The sequence below is a fragment of the Lolium perenne genome, chromosome 4, assembly GCF_019359855.2.
Source record: "Lolium perenne isolate Kyuss_39 chromosome 4, Kyuss_2.0, whole genome shotgun sequence".
Taxonomy (NCBI): domain Eukaryota; kingdom Viridiplantae; phylum Streptophyta; class Magnoliopsida; order Poales; family Poaceae; genus Lolium; species Lolium perenne.
In genome coordinates this window covers 322,596,227-322,603,435 of record NC_067247.2, presented here as the reverse complement: position 1 = coordinate 322,603,435, position 7,209 = coordinate 322,596,227, and positions in this window count along the sequence as shown.

The window sequence follows — 7,209 nt, the reverse complement described above, 5'->3', positions numbered from 1 at the left end:
TACTGTAACGCCTATTCTGTTTCATCTAAGTAAAAGTACCTTTTTACCCTTCATTTACTAGTTCCTTGTCCACCGCACAATTTCTCCATCCAACGGTGCGTCGCTTCATCACACCTTTATTTAAGATCATCGTCTTCCTCCTCCTACACTTTCGCTCGCGCCGCTCCTCTGCTCTCATCTGCCCAAATCCTTCTTTGCGCCCCATAGTTCTTTGAGCTCCGCCACGCTCGCACTGTGCTACTGCGCCATTGTTAATGCCACCGCGCAAACTCACCAGGCACAGTACTCCTGAATCCTCGATGGCTGCCGCGGATCTGGGAAGCGCGGAGTGGGAGAGATCCAAAATCTCCGCCCAAGACATCAACCTGCTGAAGAAACTGGGGATCAGCAAGAAGCAAGATGCGCTGCGCTTCCCCAGCGAAGAAAGCTACCCAACCCCTCCAATGGAGTATCGGGTTAGTTTTGTTGATCATCTCATCCGCGGCCTCTCTGCCCCCATTCACAATTTTCTTCGAGGGTTGCTTTTCATGTATGGATTGCAACTCCACCATCTCACTCCCAACTCCATACTTCACATCTCAATCTTTATCATCCTCTGTGAGTCCTTCCTTGGAGTCCAGCCTAACTGGGCTTTATGGAAGCGTCTCTTTTTTTGTCGCCACAATGGCTCTGCCAACGTCGCCTATAACATAGGTGGCGTCGTTATCTGCGTTCGCCCTGATGTCGAGTACTTCGATGTCAAATTCTCTGATTCAGTTCAAGGGTGGCGCAAAAAATGGTTATACATCCACGAGGAAAACCATGGGTCTGTTGAAGACAACATTCCTCCTTTTGATGGTGCCGAAAGAATCTGTCGTCGCTGATCCTGGGATGCAGAGGCTTCCGCCGAAGAAAAAGCGGCGACCGAGGCACTAATGACTCGCATCCACGAACTTCAAAACACTCGTGGCCAAGAGTTGTCAGGTATCCAAATCACGGCGTATTTCCTTAGGATTAGAGTGCAGCCTCTGCAAGCTCGCAAAAATCCCCTCTGGAAGTATGCTGGCGACGAAGATGTGGATCGCTTGTCAGTGGATTTGTCGGTCAAGGACTTAGAAAAACTTGTCCGAAAAATCTCCTCCCTCAACAAGAAAGATCCTGTCCCCTCGTCTTGCCGCGTGAAGCCGTATAGCGCCACCAACCCTCTCCCTGAGGTAATTTCTCGTGTGGCCCCTTTTTTTTATCGACCACTTTTTTTTTTGTTTTTGTTGACATCCTTTGTATAACTTTCTTGTCGACATTCTTCTGTTTTGTAGAACCATCCAGATCTTGTTTCTCTTCCTCCCCTTCCTGAAGGTGGAGAAGTCGAGGAACGGGCAGTTGTCACCGACGACAACCAGGGTACTTCTCGCCCTGAGAGTGAAGCTGCAGTTTCTCGAAAATCTGCGGTATCCTCTGAAAAAGAGACCGATTCTGAGGCTACTACCTCAGCACATTCCCCTCCTCCTGCTGTCTTGCCGCGTGAAGCCGTATAGCGCCACCAACCCTCTCCCTGAGGTAATTTCTCGTGTGGCCCCTTTTTTTTATCGACCACTTTTTTTTTTGTTTTTGTTGACATCCTTTGTATAACTTTCTTGTCGACATTCTTCTGTTTTGTAGAACCATCCAGATCTTGTTTCTCTTCCTCCCCTTCCTGAAGGTGGAGAAGTCGAGGAACGGGCAGTTGTCACCGACGACAACCAGGGTACTTCTCGCCCTGAGAGTGAAGCTGCAGTTTCTCGAAAATCTGCGGTATCCTCTGAAAAAGAGACCGATTCTGAGGCTACTACCTCAGCACATTCCCCTCCTCCTGCTGTTTCTCCGAAGAACAAGAGGAAGAGGAATGAAGTCGAAGATTCCGGCACCTCCAAAGCCGAAGAAGCTGGTCCTTCCGAAGGGAAGAAAGCTTTCGACCCTTTCTTGGATGCCCTTGTCAGCTCGTAAGTCCTTATTGTGCTTTGTTGCTTATCTTGCAAAATACTTGTCGTCGTTTTTCCTTATATTGTCGATGTTTTATTGCAGTGATGATGAGGAAGGAAATCCTCCTATTGACGTGGCTGCTCGAACGAGGACGTCACGTACTTTAGTTGTGTCGGATGCTCAACCCGATGTAGAGGAAACTTCGCCTCCTCAACATAACATCGAGCATCCAACTCCACCTGCAAGCCCCCGAGCCCCTTCACCGAAGAGGGCCAGGACTGAACCAGTCGAAGAACCCACTCAATTAAGTGGTGGTTTCACGACTTCTTCACTGAATGACGTAAGTTTTATCCATTACTCTTTTGTTTGATACCTCGTTTTTTTCCTTTGTTGCCATCGAATTTTTCTCGTACTATATTTGACTTTTCTTTCTTTGGATTTCTCTAGCCTTTGATGAAGGAGTTTTTCCGACTCGGTACCCAATTCATCAGGTACCGTGATCTTTCGAACCATCTGAAAGGTACTATCTTGCTATCTTTTTCTCAATTGCATTTCCTTCCTCTTAATTCTTGTCGCAATAGTCATTATTGTCGACTGCTTTTTCAGCCGATCTTGCGGAAGCTAAAAATCGCGCTGACACACTTGCTCGCAAACTGGAGCAAAGTGAAAAAGCTCGCAAAGAGGCTGAAGCAGATGCCAAAAAGGCTAAGGCAGAGGCCGCCACCGTCGAAGATCTTCGAAAGAGACTTCATGAGGCGGAAAAGTCTTTAAGCGAGCGGATTTCTGAATAATCTGCTCGCGAAGAAGCGATTATCAAGCGCCTGGCGTCGCAGAGCCGTCGTTTTGCCAGTAAGTGCCCGACTTCCTTGAACTTCTTCTATCTTGCTTACTTATCAATAAGTTTTTGTCTTAGCAGGAAAGACGGGTCAAGAATATGAACTTACGGCTCCCGAGAATGATCCTCTTCTTGACGCGCTTTCTCTCCTTGAGATTCATGGAGACGAGGCACGTGACGGCCTTGCCGTAGCTGAAGCGGGGTTGTCGCAACTTTATCCCTACTTCTTCCCGAAGAAAGAACAACCCGCGCCATTCCTTGCCCTCGCCAAGTGCTTCAATACTCCCGAAAACCTTGGGCTCAAACTTCGCCAAGAAAGTTTGAAGGTTGGCGTGGAGGGTACTATCGCCTTGGTTGCCGATAGCCAACAGAATATCGACTGGACTAGGGTTGGCGACACGCAAGGGATGGAGACCAAAAGGTGGCAGTCGCTGATCAAAGCTGCAAAGCCAAACTCGAAGAAGGTCCTTGCTTATCTTGGGTGCAAACCAACTCCAGCTCCAAGCTCATCCAAAACGGAGGTCTAGTAGACCACCCTGTCTTTCCTCCTTTTTATGTTTCTCTTTCTTCCTTTTGATGTTGTCGCCAAAGTAGCTTTTGGTGACACTTATCCCACTAGCTCCATTGTAATGCCTTGTAATTATTCTGAAAATCAATGGAATTCTATTTTGCTTGATGATTGATGTCGAACTTTTTAATTTCAGTTGATATTTGATAACTATACTCCAACTCCTGCTCCTTCCGATATTTTGCCTACTTCTTCTCGCTCGAGGAAAGTGCTTGTTAATACTGAACTTGGTGAAGATTCCTCGAGTGCGAGTTTATCGCAAGATTTGGAAGAACTTCGGCAAAAACTTCAGTATGCGAAGAGGCAAACACTTGTGATGATGGAGCAATCTCGCAAGGCATCCGAAGCAGAAAAAATTGCACTTCAACAAGCTCAAGAGGCCATGGCTGCCAAGGAAGCCGCCGTTTCTGAAGCTGAGAAGGCAACTACCCGAGAGAATTCCATGCTTGAACTAATGAATGAAGCCGATGCCGATATGTCCGGTATTTTATTTCGAACCAAAACTCCTTCTATCTTTCTGCTGTATCCTTTTTGAGTTTTTCGTGCTGTCGTCAAATAGGTTCCTTTCTCGATGCTGCGGCTGAAGATGAAAGGGTAAACACGAGGACCAACCTGCTCGTTAACCTTTCTCTTGATCATGGTTGTCTGTTCTGGGCCACTCCAGAACGGACCCGACAAATTGTCAGATTTCAAGACCGCGCCTGTCAGGTTCGCGATTTCCTGGATTTTTGCACTAGAACATTGTCTCTAGTTTACAAGACGATGTTTCCTCGGAACGAGGCACCCGATACTCTTCTTGGCTTGATGGAGAAATTTCGAGATGCTCCGCAAATCCATGGCTTTGTTCGGGCGCAACTATCTGCTGGCGCCAGGTTTGCTATGATGATGATCAAAATCTGCTATCCCAAGTTTGACATGAGCCAAATTGTTTCCAAATGCATGGCCAAGATGGCGAAAAGGAAAAGGGATGTTAGCAAAATTGATGATCATGTGACCCCTGTTGCCGAAGATATGATGGATGAACTTCTTCGGATGGATTCTGAGTTCTTCGTGAAGGGCAGCTATGCTGAACATAGTACTCGTACTATAAATCGGATGACCATAGACAATATACTAGGGCATAGTTGATTTTTCTTTTTCTCTGGTCACGTTGAGTTTTTCTCAGGAATTGTCTCTTGTATGTTGTGAACATGTTCTATATTGTAAAGTCAATAAATATTTTTATTTTTCCTCATCAAGCCCCCGAGTGTCTTGGTGGCGAAATTCTTTATTGTATATGCGAGGTTTTGAACTAAGGCAACTAAATTATATTGAATACACTATATTTGCGGGTACAAGCCCCCGTGCCTTGTTGTTGATCGCTATCTTGTATCTTTGTTTATTTTGCTAGGTATTTTCGTACCAAGGCGAAATATTTTCGGAGATATGTATTGCAAGTCTTAAGCACAAGCCCCCGGGCCTGTCGAAGAAATATATGTCTCAACTATCTTTATTATATTGCAGCACCGCGAGCCCGCCTCATTAAAAACCTTTTCCGGCCCCACTCGGTGCCCCGAAAAAGGAAAAGAGTGCGTCTGAAAACTCGTGGGCGTTTCAGTACATTGTATTTGTACAAGGAGGACTATATTTCGACACTAGGCGTAAAAACGCCTTAGCTGTGCCACGTTCCAGGGGTTTTTCTCGGGAGCCCCTGACTTCTTATCCTTGATTCTGTATGCTCCTCCTTCGATGACTTCCGTGACGATGTAAGGACCAAGCCATGGTGACTCGAGTTTTTCAGTACTTTGTTGATTGAGCCGTAGAACTAGATCTCCCACCTGAAAGGACCTTGGTCTCAAACGTCGACTATGATAATTTTTCAAGTCTTGCTGATACTTGGTGACCCGTGATAGTACTTCATCTCGAGCTTCATCGAGTGCATCAACATCGTCCTCCAACGCTTTTCTTGAAGTTTCCTCGTCGTACTCTGTGACCCTTGGGGAATCATGCTCTATTTCAATTGGTAACACTGCCTCAGCTCCGTGGACCAGGAAGAACGGAGTTTCCTATGTCGCCGTATTTGGTTTTGTTCGGATACTCCACAATACACTCGGCAACTCCTCTGGCCAGGTGTGTCGAGCTTTTTCCAGTGGTCCTAACAAGCGCTTCTTGATACCGTTGCAGATGATGCCATTGGCTTTTTCGACTTGACCATTGGTTTGCGGGTGCGCAACTGATGCAAAGTGTAGTTTGATGCCTACCTCTGCACAATATGCCTTGAATTCCTTGGATGTGAAGTTGCTACCATTGTCTGTGACGATGCTATTAGGCACTCCAAACCTGAAGACGATGCTTTTCATGAATTTGACGACAGACGCTCCGTCTGGTGAATTTATCGGCTTGGCTTCTATCCACTTGGTTAATTTATCGACAGCGACGAGCATGTACTCGTATCCTCCTGGCGAAGCTTTATGTAACTTCCCCACCATATCGAGGCCCCATTGAGCAAAGGTCCAAGACAATGGTATTGGCATCAGTTCTGCTGCCGGAGAATGAGGTTTCACGGCGAATCTCTGGCACGTGTCGCAAGTTCGTACTATCTCCTTTGCATCCTCTATTGCTGTCAACCAATAAAATCCGGCTCTGAAAACCTTGGCTGCAATAGCTCGACTGCTTGCGTGGTGGCCGCAGATTCCTTCGTGTACATCCTTTAAGATCATCCTTCCTTCTTCGGGTGTAACGCATCTTTGTAGTACTCCCGAAATACTTCGTTTGTATAACTCTCCTTTAACCACAGTAAAGGCCTTCGATCGCCTAATAACTCGCCTTGCTTCCACTGGATCGTCGGGTATCTCTTGCCTTAGGATGTATGATATATAGACCTGCATCCAAGGTATCTGCACCATCATCACCAAGTCTTGTTCCTCTTCTTCTTCCTTTGGTGCTTCTTTGGTAGCCCCCGAGAGTTTCTTGTCCTTCTCCTTCTTTTTTGGTTTTGTCGACTTCGTAGATCTCTCTGCTATCTCTTCCCAAAATACGCCTGGTGGAATTGCAAGGCATTGTGACCTGATGTTTGCGAGAACGTCGGCTTCATCATTGCTCAGCCTACTGATGTGATTTACTTCGCATCCATCAAACAATTTCTCGAGCTCATTGTACACTTCCTTGTACGCTATCATACTGTCATTGACTGCATCGCATTGGTCCATGACTTGCTGAGCCACCAACTGCGAGTCGCCAAAGATTTTTAGTCGAGTTGCGCCACAAGCTTTCGCCATCTTCATCCCGTGTATGAGAGCTTCGTATTCTGCCTCATTGTTAGATGTGTTTGGGAACGTCATCCTCAAGACATACTTCAGCTTGTCGCCCTCAGATGATATTAGTATCACGCCTGCTCCAGCTCCTTCTAATCTCTTGGACCCGTCGAAGTTCATAGTCCAAGTTCTCGATAAATCTGGTGGTCCTGTATTTTGTAACTCCATCCACTCTGCGATGAAGTCTGGTAGAATCTGCGACTTTATTGCCTTTCTTTTTTCATACGTGATGTCCCGAGGGGAAAGTTCTATTCCCCAAAGGGAGACACGACCCGTAGCTTCTGGATTGTTGAGTATATTGGACAAGGGCGCCTCATTGACCACTATTATCGGGTGTGCCGAAAAATAGTGTCGCAATTTTCTTATGGTTGTAAACACTCCATACGCTAGCTTTTGATACCGAGGATACCTCTGTTTTGAAGGCGATAAAACTTCGCTGATGAAGTATACTGGCCTCTGCACTCCATGGAGTTTTCCTTCTTCCTCTCTTTCAACGACAAGTGTTGTGGTTACCACCTGAGGTGTGGCTGCAATGTATAACAACAAAGGTTCTTTTTCTTTCGGCGCCACCAAGA